Raw genomic sequence first — 14,235 nt, 5'->3', positions numbered from 1 at the left:
CGTGGCTAGTGAGCGCTGCACACAAATAGGCGGCCACACGCACTGGCGCCTTCCGGCTGGACACGAATAGGATGGTCCATTTAACGTCTAGTCACCGGGTCCTGTAGCGACTCGGGTTACTGGCCGCTTTTTATAGTATTTGTTTTCTTTCTTTTTTCAAATAAACACTCTTTTCTCCAAAATGCAAACACTTTTGTCCGGATTTGCGACCATTTTTTTATAAATTATGAAGTTTTTCTTAATGCGAACATTTTACATTAAACATTTTTCAAAATCTGAACACTTTTCCAAATTAAACATTTTCTAAAACATGATCATTGTTTCCAAATTTGGAACATTTCTTGAAAATGCAAACATGTTTTCAAATTTGTGATTATTTTAAAAAGGAACACTTTTTAACACACGATTTTGAAATTTGTGAATATTTTTGAAAATTTAGAAACAATTTTCCAAATATGCTAACATTTCAACAAAAATCTGAACAATTTTCAAAATTTTCATTTAAAAAACAGATAAACATGTAAAGAAAAAAGTAACAATCAGTAAAATTTGAGAAGGTTCCCAAAACCAGGTTGTAATATGTTCGTTGTGTACAAAGGACCATCCTTTTAACATTGCTCTCTCTATACTCATTCTTGCGAAAGAACCCCAAAATTACTATTTAGGGGGTTCCCCTTGCAAAGGTCACTCCCAAGGGCATGCAGAGGGAGGTATTAGGTTCTGGGAGAGAGCTTTGGATTCGACGGGGGTTGTTGTCAGCGATAAGAGTGCTTGCGGGGCATCTGACGATATCCTGGACTAGGGGGTACTCAACACGTCATCTCCCGGTCTGTTAGATTGGGCCGAGAACCCCCGCGGCCGTATATTCATGCGCCAGTCCGGACGGCTGCCGCATACAAGGAAGATTCCACAAGACTTGGCGATCAAGACAAGGACTCCACCCCACCGGCGTATTCTGCTAGGATTCTTGTTATCCTAGGCCTCTGGTGCATTATATAAACCGAGGCCAGACTAATCGATAGAACAACAATCATATCATACAACAATCATACCGTAGGCTAGCTTCTAGGGTTTAGCCTCCTTGATCTCGTGGTAGATCTACTCTTGTACTACCTATATCATCAATATTAATCAAGCAGGAGTAGGGTATTACCTCCATCGAGAGGGCCCGAACCTGGGTAAAAACATCGTGTCCCTTGTCTCCTGTTACCATCCGGCCTTGACGCACAGTTCGGGACCCCTTACCCGAGATCCGCCGGTTTTGACACCGACATTGGTGCTTTCAGTGAGAGTTCCGCTGTGTGTTCGGCAAAAGGTCGATGGCTCGCCTGCAGATCAACTGCGACTTTAGCATCTTTGTCACCAGCTTGACTGGTCACCTTGGTTTGACCAAGGACAGCGCCCTATCTCCGATCGTCATGTTCGGATGAGGGCCTTCATCAACGTCAACTCCGACCTCTATCAACATCATGGAGGAATCATCCAGGGATCCCGGGGGCTCAACGTCAACATTGCCCTCGGGCGACCGTGCTGTTTTTCTGGACAGCGAACTTGTATCCGCCGCCACCGCCCCCTCAAGTGTCGTTTTAACGATTGCTTTGGCGGGATTGTGCGGAATTGGGTCTACAACAACCCTGGAAAATTTCGTCGAGTTCCGATGGAGGAATCTCTGGCAATCCGCGATATACCGGACCCCTGTCAAATCTGGACGGGAATCTGAACGAGTTTAGGGCGTGGTGTCCAACTTCTAGCTCGGACGTCCTTTGGAAGATCCAATCGTTGGTCGGCTGCGGAATTCCTATATCTACCAGCCCTCCAAATTTCAGCTCGATCCGGCCGTCCAAACTCCGGGAACCTTCCGATTAGTGCATCACTTTTCGGATCTGTTTTCTACGCGAAAACGAATCCGACCCGAGTTCGTCTTTTTTATGAACGGGATTTCGGACATCCTTTTTGAAGGAAGTTTTGTATGGGGTATTGTATTTTGTCCCCGAACACATCCCACTAAAATCTTTTGAACATGATCTTCAACATCATGCTGGTGTCAAACCAGTCCGGCAATATTGCTCCACGGCTGCCAACCTGCACTAGACACGTCGTCACTTTGTTGAGCCGAGCTCAACTTCTTCGGATCATCATCTCGGCAAGCCGAACAAGAGTTCGGCATCGCGAAGGATAAATCATCACCAACATCGCCGCCCCACGGATTACACGGAGCGGGCATATCGGCATCGCCGCACGGTCGCTTCATCAAGCCGGCATCGACCACGTCACGACCTGCATCGACAGGGCCGCACTATTGCTTCTTCAAGCTGGTGTCCATCACGTCGACCTACTCATCGAATGACATCGAGGCTTCGACATCTCGGCTGGACCGGGGGCTTCGCCATCTCTTCATCAACCTGCTCCGGACACTTCGGCGTCACTAGCCGACCAGCTCCGTCACGTTAGCTGGGCCGAGGGATTTGCCTCGGCGAGCCAACCTTTACCAGCATTGCCATGCCGTCGTTTTATCGCCCATCAGGCAATGGGTGTGCGGAGCGAGTCCCAATTTTGGGAATCATCTTCCTTCGGATTGCTACAACAAATAAACCAGGTGCTATTAATCCTAATATTTTTTTTGCTTATTTAGGTTTATTTTTCCCAAGGAATTATTACCCTGCTTTGTCCATCATCTGTACACAGGTCGATCAAATGATGGCCGCATTAACGACCGCCACATGGTGGTTTGGTCACGTTTCGTACATAGTCCGGCGCACGCCGCATCCGGAACTCGAACCGACCTGTGAATTCAGGCTTTGTCACGCCTTTACCGCATCACACCGACGCCCTGCATCGACATTGACTTCGGCGCCAGGCCATATTTCTTTTATTACTCACTTTGCAGAAATTATTTATTATGCAACGATTTTTTTATTATCACTATTATCTCCGGTTTGCACTATTTTTTGTGCACAGGAAAATGATCCCGGGACTTCGGCGTCACTCTGCCGGTCTGCATTGACCGTACTATGTCACCACTTCGGCGTGTCGAGCTCTCCGCGCCACCACCTCGGGACCGGCTTGGGGGATGGAACCTTGCCCCACATCAAGCTCGGACCGCGTCATCAATACCTAACACATTAACCAGCTAAGTCGCTTTCATGCTCAAAGCTTTAATTTCTAACTTGTGTTCGGTTCGACCAAGCATTATACCTTTTTGGAAAAAAGTTGCTTGTAAAATTTTTTCCTTGCCCAAACTTTATTTGTGACGCATAAATTCAAATACCCAATTCATTTGGGGGCTTCCTTCATGAAGCTTTTTCTCTTGCATATGATTATACTTGTACGGCTTCGTTCCTTGTTCGTGTATTACGCCACAATATGCACCATATTGACTTAAGCGATTTGCAAGCTGGGTTGCCTCGCTCCTGTGTTTACCCCTACGTTCCCGATTGTTCGGCTAGGCAGTAAAGGGAGCACCTCTGCGATTGTCACGATCGGGTCACCTGAGTCGGACCTCAGACTGGGTGAAGCCGAAAGCTAGCGCTCTTATAGTTTTCAGTGATGGTCGGCACACAATGGAACTCATGAGTACAAAAAATCTATTGCATAAGTCTCATAATAACAATGAGCACCGAAGAAAGGTATCGATGGGGGTACTATTTTCTTCGAAGATGCTTCTTACACTTCACGGTAATATAGCATAAGTTCCCTGAGCGCGCTTTGTCTGTTACAGCCTTATGTCCTGATTGCCTGGTTATTGGAAACACCGTCGATATTCTCGACCGATGAAGTACATAACACTTTTCGGTCCTTGACCGAAGAGGGAGAAGCTGACCGTCGGTTAAGACGCGTTTAAAGTTCGGTTGAACATAGATATGACATAAGTACTTCGGTACATGCAATCATTCTTCTACCCAAGTCACTTGGGGGCTCTTAAAATTTCTATGAGCTATTTTATAGTAAATGTGTTTTCTTCTTGGTCGTTGCAAAGTCTTTTTCTATCGCTCCTTTTTCGACGTGAGTGTGTGGTCAATAGCCCATTTTCTCGCTAGTGACCGCTCGAGTTTAGTTCGCTAAACTGGTCTAACGAGAAGCACTCCGCCTTCGGGATAGGAGGCTACAGCCGTAGGCTGACCCGCTTGAAGTCTTGAGATCGGATGTGTAATGTTAAAGCACGACAGAAGCACTCTTTTTTTTCTAAGACCAATTTTCGGATTGGCACCGAACACTTGATATTGTTCGGACGTCATGTTTTTACTGACGTTTCTTGGTTTTCCAAGCTTTTTGGCACTTTTAAAACTATTTGTGCTTTTCCAGCATTAGTATCGCAGTGCAACGCCGGACACCTTTAGGGATTCGGCAAAAACATTCTCAGATATTGCTATATATGCATCGGTTTCGAATTGTGTCTTCAGTCAATAGTTGGGTTGCCCGGCTCCTGCACTTGCTTCCTACGTTCCGTTTTGTTCGGCTAGGCGTGCAAAGGGAGAACCACTGCGATTGTGCTTCCAGCTCACATGGTTAAGCACCTCAGTGGAGAAAGCCGAAAACTGACTTTTAAAATTAGCGTAAACTGGTCAGCGATCCGATGACTATGTTAAATGATGGGCCATTCATAACATTGGCCGAAGTGTTTACGGCTTGACCCCGACTGTGGCCGAACACTACCGGGGGCTATTAACTGGCCTTCCAAACTAAATCCTAAATATTTTGCTCTTACATTAGATCTGAGGTTCAATGCTCATGCTTAGCATGACAACCCAAAGAAAGGAACCGTTAGCGGGACTATTTTCTTTGGAAGACATTTCTTCTGTTAAACAGTAATATAGCTCTCTCCGTACCTTTGTTTATAAAACCGAATGGCCAGATTGCCTTGTTTGTTGTAAATTTTTGCCCATATAAAGGCTTCATAAAGTAGGACAAACACTCCTCGGCTACTGGCCGAGGAGGTGGAAGCCAATGGTCGGTCAACAAAGTTTTGTACAATGCGGATCCGGGCATTAAATGACGCAAAGTACTTGGGTACATAGAGTCATAACACATAATTTGTGATTTTACTACGGATATTGATCCTTAATTCGGCCACCCGTGCCGCATTAAGGCTCGGGGGCTACTGGGCTTCGGGCTTATTATTTACAAATATTAAAGGGGCACATCGATCCCCAGATTTGGTGTTGCCACCCGACCAGTGTCTCGGGGGCTACTGCATTGCTTGTCCAATGCAGAAAATTTTATGTGCAATATAGTTTCCGAGGAGATTTCGATCCTCAGATTGGTCGGCCGCACCCAACCTGAGTCTCGAGGACTGAGCACGCCGCTTTTAGTGTCCCGAAGTATTCTGCCGAGCTTGGACTTGATCCTCAGGACGATTTTGCCAATCAACCTGAGTCTCAGTGGCTACTGGGATCAGCGGTCTTACGTCATCCTTCAGGTACATCTCAGGTTTTAGACCGATACATACCTTTCAGGGCTACTGGCTATATATCTCGGAAGAGAATGAATTGCATCAACAATATATTCACAAAAAATCGGCCCACATTCGGGGCGGTGCACCACCTCGGAAGCAGCCCGGCATAAAGCTCGGGCGCTAGTGGCTGGCTCCATAGAGGGCATTTCCGGCATTAAGCTCGGCTAAACTCCTTCAAACTTCTTTGAACCAAGATGATCTATGACATCTTGGATATAGTCCGGCGTTGGAGCTCGGATACATTTCGGCGTTGGAGCTCGGAAGCAGTTCGGCATTGGTGCTCGGCTGCACAAAATACCTCGAATGCAGTCCGGCGTTAGAGCTCGGACCCAAGAGGACACTGCCTCCCGGGAACAACTTCAAACCCGAGGTGTGGCATAAAAATAACAAGGCATTGATAAAAGGCCGGAAACTTAAAGGGGCTCCTCGGATGACCGACGTGTAAACTCGTCGAATGCATTTCGACAATTCTCAAGATCGAAGATGAGAAGATTTGTTGAACCAGTTTTCAAGACCGGCAACCAAAGATGAAGAACAGTTTGGAAGAATCGAGGAGCGTCCCTAACTTGAAGACCGGTTCAGGGGGCTACTGACGGTGTCCTGGACTAGGGGTTACTCAACACATCATCTCCCGATCTGTTAGATTGGGCCGAGGACCCCCGCGGCCGTATACTCATGGGCCAGTCCGGACGGCTGCCTCATACAAGGAAGATTCCACAAGACTTGGCGATCAAGACAATGACTCCATCATACCGGCGTATTCGGCTAGGACTCTTGTTATCCTAGGCCTCTGGTGCATTATATAAACCGAGGCCAGGCTAGTCGATAGAACAACAATCATATCATACAACAATCATACCGTAGGCTAGCTTCTAGGGTTTAGCCTCCTTGATCTCGTGGTAGATCTACTCTTGTACTACCCATATCATCAATATTAATCAAGCAGGAGTAGGGTATTACCTCCATCGAGAGGGCCCGAATCTGGGTAAAAACATCGTGTCCCTTGTCTCCTATTACCATCCGGCCTTGATGCACAGTTCGGGACCCCCTACCCGACATCCGCCGGTTTTGACACCGACGGCATCCTTCCTCTCCTTGGGGGCATTGACAAAGAGTGCATACCTCATCACTGGTCGTGCCTGATTGGAGTCGAAGCAGTGGTGGTGGCTGTTGGCATGGCTGGATTTTACCCGAGGTTTGATGTGGCGATCTAGTGTGGGTCCGGGTGAAAGCTTTGTGGTTGATGGGGGTCAATGTCGGCGAAATCACTCTAGGGTAGAGGTTATGTTAGGGGCCGGTGGTCTATTTGGAGGCATGTGGGTGTGTTAGTTTTTTATTTTTCATTGGCCATGTGATTTTCGGCCTAGTTTTAATTATAAACTGGACCACTCTAATTTTTTATGCCTTTTTCTATCTTCATGAAATCGGCAGAGCTCCAACTTTGCATTGTAAAAAAAGTATCTAAAAACTATGCATTTTAGAAAATCACTTGTCCGAAATCATTTTGATCATATTGAAAGACTGCAAATTCTGGCTACAGATATGTCAAAATGCATGTAGAAGGGGCAATTAAACTTTTCAATGAGCCAACAATATGATTACAAATTCTAGATCCTTGTCTTGAAGTTATTCCGAGAGAACCGGCCGAACCTTGATTCTCCAGTGGTACTCCTTTTCCAACTTCATTTCATTTCTTGGGAAATTGAACAACCTATATGACGATTATGTACCTAACCCAATAAAGAAAGCATGCACACATTATCCTTTCTACAGTTCATGGTTTATTTACGGCGACAGTTTTCTCGACGAAGATAGTTGCCTGCACAGAGATTGCAAAGAACAGATTAAGACAACGATATATATGTGCACTTCATCAATTATCAATGTTGATCTCTTCTTCTCTCTTTTTTTTGCGGGGAACGTTGAGGTAAACTATACTCCACCAAACCAAACATATCGAATCTCAACAGATCTAATGCATTACACCGTGCCAAAATATAGTGCATATAGATTGTGTTCTTAGTCAAACTTTCTAAAGTTTGAGGAACTTGGCTGCTTGAGCAAACTTTACAAAGTTTGAGAAAATCTACATGCACTGTTTTTGAAATGAATGGATTATTTTCTAAATTTACTAATAGAGTTTGATACCTAAATTAACAGATTTATAAATATGAATAGAAAACTTACTACCATTGCCCGAAACTTATTCATTCGTATTGTTGGATCAGACAATTGTTTGTGGAAGCTATGACACAGGAACCTTTTTTTTTATCTTTCGTACGAACTTAAGTTCCAAAGAAAAGGTTATACTTCATATTTCAGTTTATCCCCACCAAAAAATATCAAATTCGATATTAAGTATGTTTAGGGCCAGCTTTTTTTTAGCAAACTCGTATAAGGTCGAATATGTTTCATGTGCACCATCAAAATGGCTAATTCCTTATGTCTGAAATGGTCCCATTTCAGTTGAATTTTGATCTTGTGTACGCCTATATAGCCCTAGAGTTGAATTGAATTACACCTGGTCTGAACATAGTTTTAAGGTATCATTGGAAGTTCAGAATAACTTGAATGTAATTCCACAAATAACCTACCAATTATTGATGTCTACTACAATACCATTTGACTGGTACAAATCTAAACTTCCAGGCAGATAAGCTCACAGTTCAAAATGGCAAGCTTTGTTACCCTCCTGAATGCAAGCTTGATGATTAGTTTTTTGGGTAAATATAAATGGAGTTTTATGGACTCAAAGAGCCGCATTAAGACAACATACATAATCATTACATCGCGAAAAGAAAAGACTATATAATCGATAAGGATTCACCTTTAATGATAGCTTGACAAAATAGCAAACTAAATAATATTTACCCAGGTGAGTAGACTGATGGTGAAACTATACATCACAACAAGTAAAATTGGTCGGTAATATTGATACATACCAACACCACACATAACTGTATAGAAAGTCATGCAGTTAAGAGGCTTGCTTACAGACTGTGGGGCCGGCGTGCACAGTGATGAGCTGTAGGAACACTAGGGGCCAGTTCTTTTGGGCGATTCTACCAGAATCGCCCCCCCTCCCCAGCTTCTCCCAGAATCACCACTCCATATGTTTTTTACAATCCTAACTAATTAGACCTTAACTAGATAGGATTGTAAAAAAAAAATATAGAGTGACGATTCTGGGAGAAGCTGGAGAGGGGGGTGATTCTGAGAGAATCGCCGAAAAGAACTGGCCCTAGAAGCAGCAACACAACGATAAACCAAGGCCTCCTACTTGTTGACATCTTCTCAAACAAAGCTCACATAGACCATATACTGAGAAACTCAGCTGAGGATTCGGGTATTGTACTTGGCTTATATAGTAGCTTCGGTCTACTTTCATCACAATAGTCCAACTTCTATGCATGACTTTTTCTGCAAAAGAAACTTCTATGGATGACTTAGCCACATGGTCTTTTGCTGAGACTCTCGCTCCCAACACTGTAGCTGTAAGAGTTGGTACTTCTAAAAGGACAACATTTGGTTCCATCGCCACCGCCACCATTGGCGCGTGGGGAACTCTATGCTTTTCCCTTCTCCTCTCTTCTCATGTTCACTCAAGGTTCAGCTCCCGGGCGATTTTTGCTTTGACCTGCGTCACTACCCAGTGGAGGATTGGCCTACATAGGGTGCATCGGTGCCACACATTGGTGGCCGTGCGATGACTTTGGCAGATGGTAGTTTCCCTCATGACGGCGTCGCATGGGACCATTGTTTCTAAAAAAGTTTCCTTTTCTTGTACCCTCTCGGTGTTTACACGGTAAGGCCACAACTTTTGTATCATGATGAATGATCTTGAGAAAAGGAGGTTATGATGCTTGTCTTATTACACTTTTGACCATTGTATTCAGTTGGGAATACTCTCACTCCTTGTGATTCCTCAAATAAACTTATCTACATGCCTTTATTTGCCCTCGTAAAACTGTTCTTGGTCAGAACACTGTTTCTTTGGTTTGTTTCTAGGTATCAACAAAAATGTTTCTTGTTCGTTTCAGAAACAACTCCTTGGTCTTCTCACATATTCTCCCATCGATGCTAAAAGAAAGCTGATATGACAACCACAAGGAGTGGTTGAATGCTTCAGGCCATAGCACAACTTCTGGTCAAACTAAGTATATTTATGTGAGTTGATGTGGATGTGCTACGGAGACTGAGTAACCGGGATGACCAGCCGCCGGTGCATCAAATAAAATGCAATTCATGTTCAACTTTCCAAAACTAAATGCTTGAATTTGCGTGCCCAGTAAACACACGAACGTAGTTGAGATTGCGACAGGAATATGATATGGAAATGATCGTCAAGTCATGTGAAAAATTCCAGGAGCGTCTGTTGAATTGGTTTACCTGACCACCACATGACGTTGAAATTAATGTTTAATTATCGTGTGGCTAGGGTTATTAGTGACCACTACAACGGAAGTCTAAGACCATGTGCAGTTTTCCCAAGATGAACTGATGCTTCACAGATGCGTAGTGTACCCTATAAGTAAATTTGTCTAGGAAATTCTGGCTACCAAAAATCAGATACTGTCAAAATGCAAGAATAAAGATGGCAAAATTTCAGATTTTGTCAAAATACAACTAAAGAGACGTCAAACTTTATGTATTTTCTTCAAGCAGGCGGGTACCCCCGGCATTTGCATTGATTGTTATACGCATCAATCTTTTACTGTGATTCTCTTTTTTCTTCAAAAATAAGGGTATTTTCTCATGAATATGGAAAACTTACGTATCATTCTATTGACAGAAGAAGTTAGAACGAGTACAAGGCGAGGTACAACACATGACACAGATGCAAGAGCCGTGAACATGGTGCCCGGAGCAGAGACATGGGATGCTTGGCCCAAGCAAGAGAAAAACACAGCTAAACTCGCCATCCTAAGAAGTAACCAAGGACGACCAACAACACGACAACCAACATTTCCAGATCCAGAACTGAGGACGCCGTGAGCAACTAAGACAACGCCTTCACGAAGGAGTACGGCGCCGAGACGCCGTCACCGTCCGATCCAGATAACCGGGCCTAGGGTTTCCCCTGATGCTTGAAGATAGGCCCGAATAACGGCCGTGAGAGTGTCTCCAAGAAGGGATGACACCCACGGGTGTCGTCGCTGGAAACATAGTATGCATGGATTTCGCCCTGGCTAGAGTCTGAGCAATCCCAAGCCGCCGGAGCACGACTCAGAGAAGAGGAACTCAGGCATAGGTCAGAACCACGACCACAGGAAGAGGAGCCACACCCGCCATGGAAGAGGCACCGGGCGATGCTGGACGCACAACCAATGGAGCGGCGGAGTTATAGACGGGGCACTGCGGTGGGCGGTTGGGGGGCGGGTGATGTGATGGTGACCGGAGGCCCGAGCTAGCCAAGATCTGGAGGGCAACACAGATTCAAGTCACCGGGACCGAAGCAACAAGGACGCCGAACTCGAAGCATTTCCATTAGTGCACTGAAGTCGAAGATGTGCCGGGATGGACAACCAACTAAGAGGTGCAGGCAACCAAACATGCCCCTAGAGATGCTACAATTGCCGAACGCTTGAGGCGGTAATACAACAGCTGGTCAAATTTTTTTTTGCGGGGAACAGCTGGTCAAACTAACTATGTTTATGCCAGTCGCTGATGTGGATGTGATATGGAAACCGAGTAACCGAGATGACCAATCTTCAGTGCATAAAATAAAGTGAAATTCGTGTAGAACTTGCCAAAACCAACCAATTAAATTTGCGAGTCTGGTGCAATGACCAATCGTCAGTGAACAGAGCTAAGTCCAAGTCATATGCAATATTCCAATAGCATCCATTGACTCGGTATCTGATACATCACATCGTGTTGAAATTAGTGTGTTGTTGTTCGTTTGTAGTTGCTGCTGAAGACCTAAACAAAGTTTAAATCATGTGAAGTATATAATTTTCCCAAGGTAAATCAATGTGTCGCACATGCATTTGTGTCCCATAGACGTAAACGTTTGTACCAGGAAATACTGGTCACCAAAATTAACAATGGATTCAGAATTCCGTCAAAATGCACCCTAGAGAGATTTTAAACTTTACATATTTTAGATTGCCAACAAACTGAACAGTACGGATATTTCTATAAAGAAACCGAATAATCCAATAAGGCAATATAACCCAACGAAGCAGCATCCACACAATTTTCCAGCTTCACCTCATGGTTTGTTATAGTGACAGGTTCCTGGACGAAGATAATCGCCTGCACATGGATCCAAGTGAAAAGAGTAGTAAGACAACTGGTCACATATATCTGAATTATGTTGATCAACCAACCTTGTGAAAATATTAAAAAGAATCTACGTTGATCTTCTCGGTAGTGAGGTAATAGTTTTTTTATCTCACAGTTGTCTGGAGAAGCTGAACAAAGAAAACAAGACCTTTTTGGAACTTACTTTTGAACTGAAGTAAGTTCAGTATATTATTTTATTTTTTCAAACTGGAAGGATATATTATATATTTAAGTATGTTCACGGCCAACTTTCCGGCAAACTCAGCTCAATTTAAATATGTTTTGTGCGCATCCATGAAATGGCTAATTGCTTCTATTTGATATGATGCCGTCTCAACTGAATTTTGGTCTTGATACGCCTAGAAAGGGCCAGGGTTTACATATACTACTTTTTTTTAAGGAAAAGGTAGATCATGATCTACCTTATGCATTCAAAACGGGGCAAAAACCCGGATGACAGTAGTCATATTACATGAAGGTGGTGTGGGCGCAGCACAGCAAGTGCAGCAGGCCACCACCAAGCCTAAACAGGAATGTGTGAAATCTGCGAGGTACATATACTACTTTGGCTGGTACAGATTTAAATCTGCAAGGCAGATCAGCTCACGGTTCAAAATCTCAAGTTCTGATACCCTCCTGGATGCTAGTTGAGAGAGTGGCTTTCTCGGCGAAAGGACTTTTTAATTACTCAAAGCATACATAGAGAGGACGCCTAGATGATGTAGCTTCACATTAGCAAGGTTAATAATATCTACTGAGGTGAGTGGACTGACCCTTGTAACTATGTAGCTACACAACGAAACATGGTTCTGTAACTCAATATCTACATTACAAAGAGTTGTAGAAAAGTCATGCACTTAAGAGGCTTGCTTACATGGAGGTCGAGCGAGAGCACCGATGAGTTGGACGAGCACTAGCAGCAGCAACACCGCGATAGAACATTGCTTCCTGCTTGTCGACATCTTCAAAATCAGAGCTCAAAAGAAGTATATGCTGAGGCACTCAATGAGGGATTCAAGGTGTCGGTCTTTGCTTAAATAGTAGCATCAGATTAACTTTTACACAGAAGTCCAATGATCATGGATGCCACGCCTCGTGGTCCTTTGTGGAGCCCTCGCTCCGGGCAATGTAGTCCGGCATTTATGGTTGATTTAGCCACATGGTCCTTTTGCGGAGGCGCTTTCTCCCTACACTGTAACCCCTAAGCGCCATCACCCTTCAAAGCATATACTTATGGTTTCATCACCGCACGGTGCCGGTGCTGTGGTGTACTCACCTCTCGTGATGACTCCGGCTACCCAAACAAACACATTCGTCTCTGACTCGGCAATCCATGCCGGCGTCCAGGAGTCACTTCGGAGCACGATTGGACAAGGGTGGATCAGTTCCACTTTAGCAGGCTATGGCCACAATCTTTGTATGTCGGCAAATAATCTCTTTAAAAGGTGGTTAGGAGCCTGGTCTTGTAATACTTTTGAGCAATATATTCACGTGCAAATACTCTCACTTTAATAACTTGACTGCATGCCTTTATTTACCTCGTAAAAATGTTCTTGGCCATAAAATCATTTGTATGATTTCTCTTTTCTAAAAAACGTATATATCAACTATCAAGTGAAACTATTTAGACCATTGGTCCGAACCATGAGCCAATAAAGTATTGTAGAAATAAATACTTATGGTTCTTGTTTGTTTGGGTCCTTGGATCAAGAAAACCAATTCATTGTTTGTTTCAGAAATAACCCCCGGGCATCCTCATATATTCTATCGTTGACGCTTCCAAAAAGCTGATCACAAAGACAGGGAGCACGCAGAAATGCTCTAATTGTTGAACGTTTTCATTGATGTGGATGTGGTTTGGAGACTGACGAAAGCGAATCAAGTAAAATCCAAATCCTACGCAATTTTCCAAAACCAACCGTTGAAATTCATGGGTGTGTGTAGTTGAGCTTGCGACACGAATGATCAAAATGACCAGTCGTCAATAAAGTCAAAGTCATGCGCATTTTTTTCAGAAGCATCCGTTGAATCAGTCTCTTACACACCACACTATGTTGAAATTTATGTGTTATTTGTGGCTGACGTAGAACAAGTCTAAATCATGTGCAGTTTTTCTAAGGTGAATCAGTCATTGTGTACACATGCCTGTTGTCCCGTACAAATATTGATGTAAATGTTTAGAGAAACAAAGCAAGCAGAACTAGTGTGTTGCTGCTGGTCTGTTGCAAGTCGTTGGTTGTGTCAGATATCTTTGTTTCTTCTTGTGCCTCTTCTTTATCTTTCTTGAGTAATTTTAACATGCTCCCTCTTATCTCCTCTTTTCACATGGGAGGTAAGAAGGTAAGAGTTAATCACATCACTACATAATCAAATCACTACTAGGAAAAGGCCTACTAATGGTGCACCGGTTTTGCCTACTAATGGCATACCACCGGTGCGCCATTAGTATCACGCCACTAAATTTTTTTACTAATGGCACATCACTGGTGCGCCAT

At 43.9% G+C, this 14,235-nt stretch overlaps 1 long non-coding RNA gene across 1 annotated transcript; it reads right to left on the bottom strand.

The window, feature by feature from the left end:
* Positions 1-11,380: 11,380 nt before the first annotated feature.
* Positions 11,381-12,730, bottom strand: LOC119327624. The gene is made up of 2 exons (XR_005158620.1): positions 12,615-12,730; positions 11,381-11,710 (listed from the first exon to the last, which is right to left on the bottom strand). It is a non-coding gene; the product is annotated as an uncharacterized LOC119327624 (long non-coding RNA).
* Between the last annotated feature and the right edge of the window lie 1,505 nt (positions 12,731-14,235).

This window comes from Triticum dicoccoides, chromosome 7A (genome assembly GCF_002162155.2).
Source record: "Triticum dicoccoides isolate Atlit2015 ecotype Zavitan chromosome 7A, WEW_v2.0, whole genome shotgun sequence".
In the NCBI taxonomy this organism is placed as follows: domain Eukaryota; kingdom Viridiplantae; phylum Streptophyta; class Magnoliopsida; order Poales; family Poaceae; genus Triticum; species Triticum dicoccoides.
The sequence above is the reverse complement of the archived record's forward strand: the minus strand, read 5'-3'. Positions and strand labels throughout refer to the sequence as shown.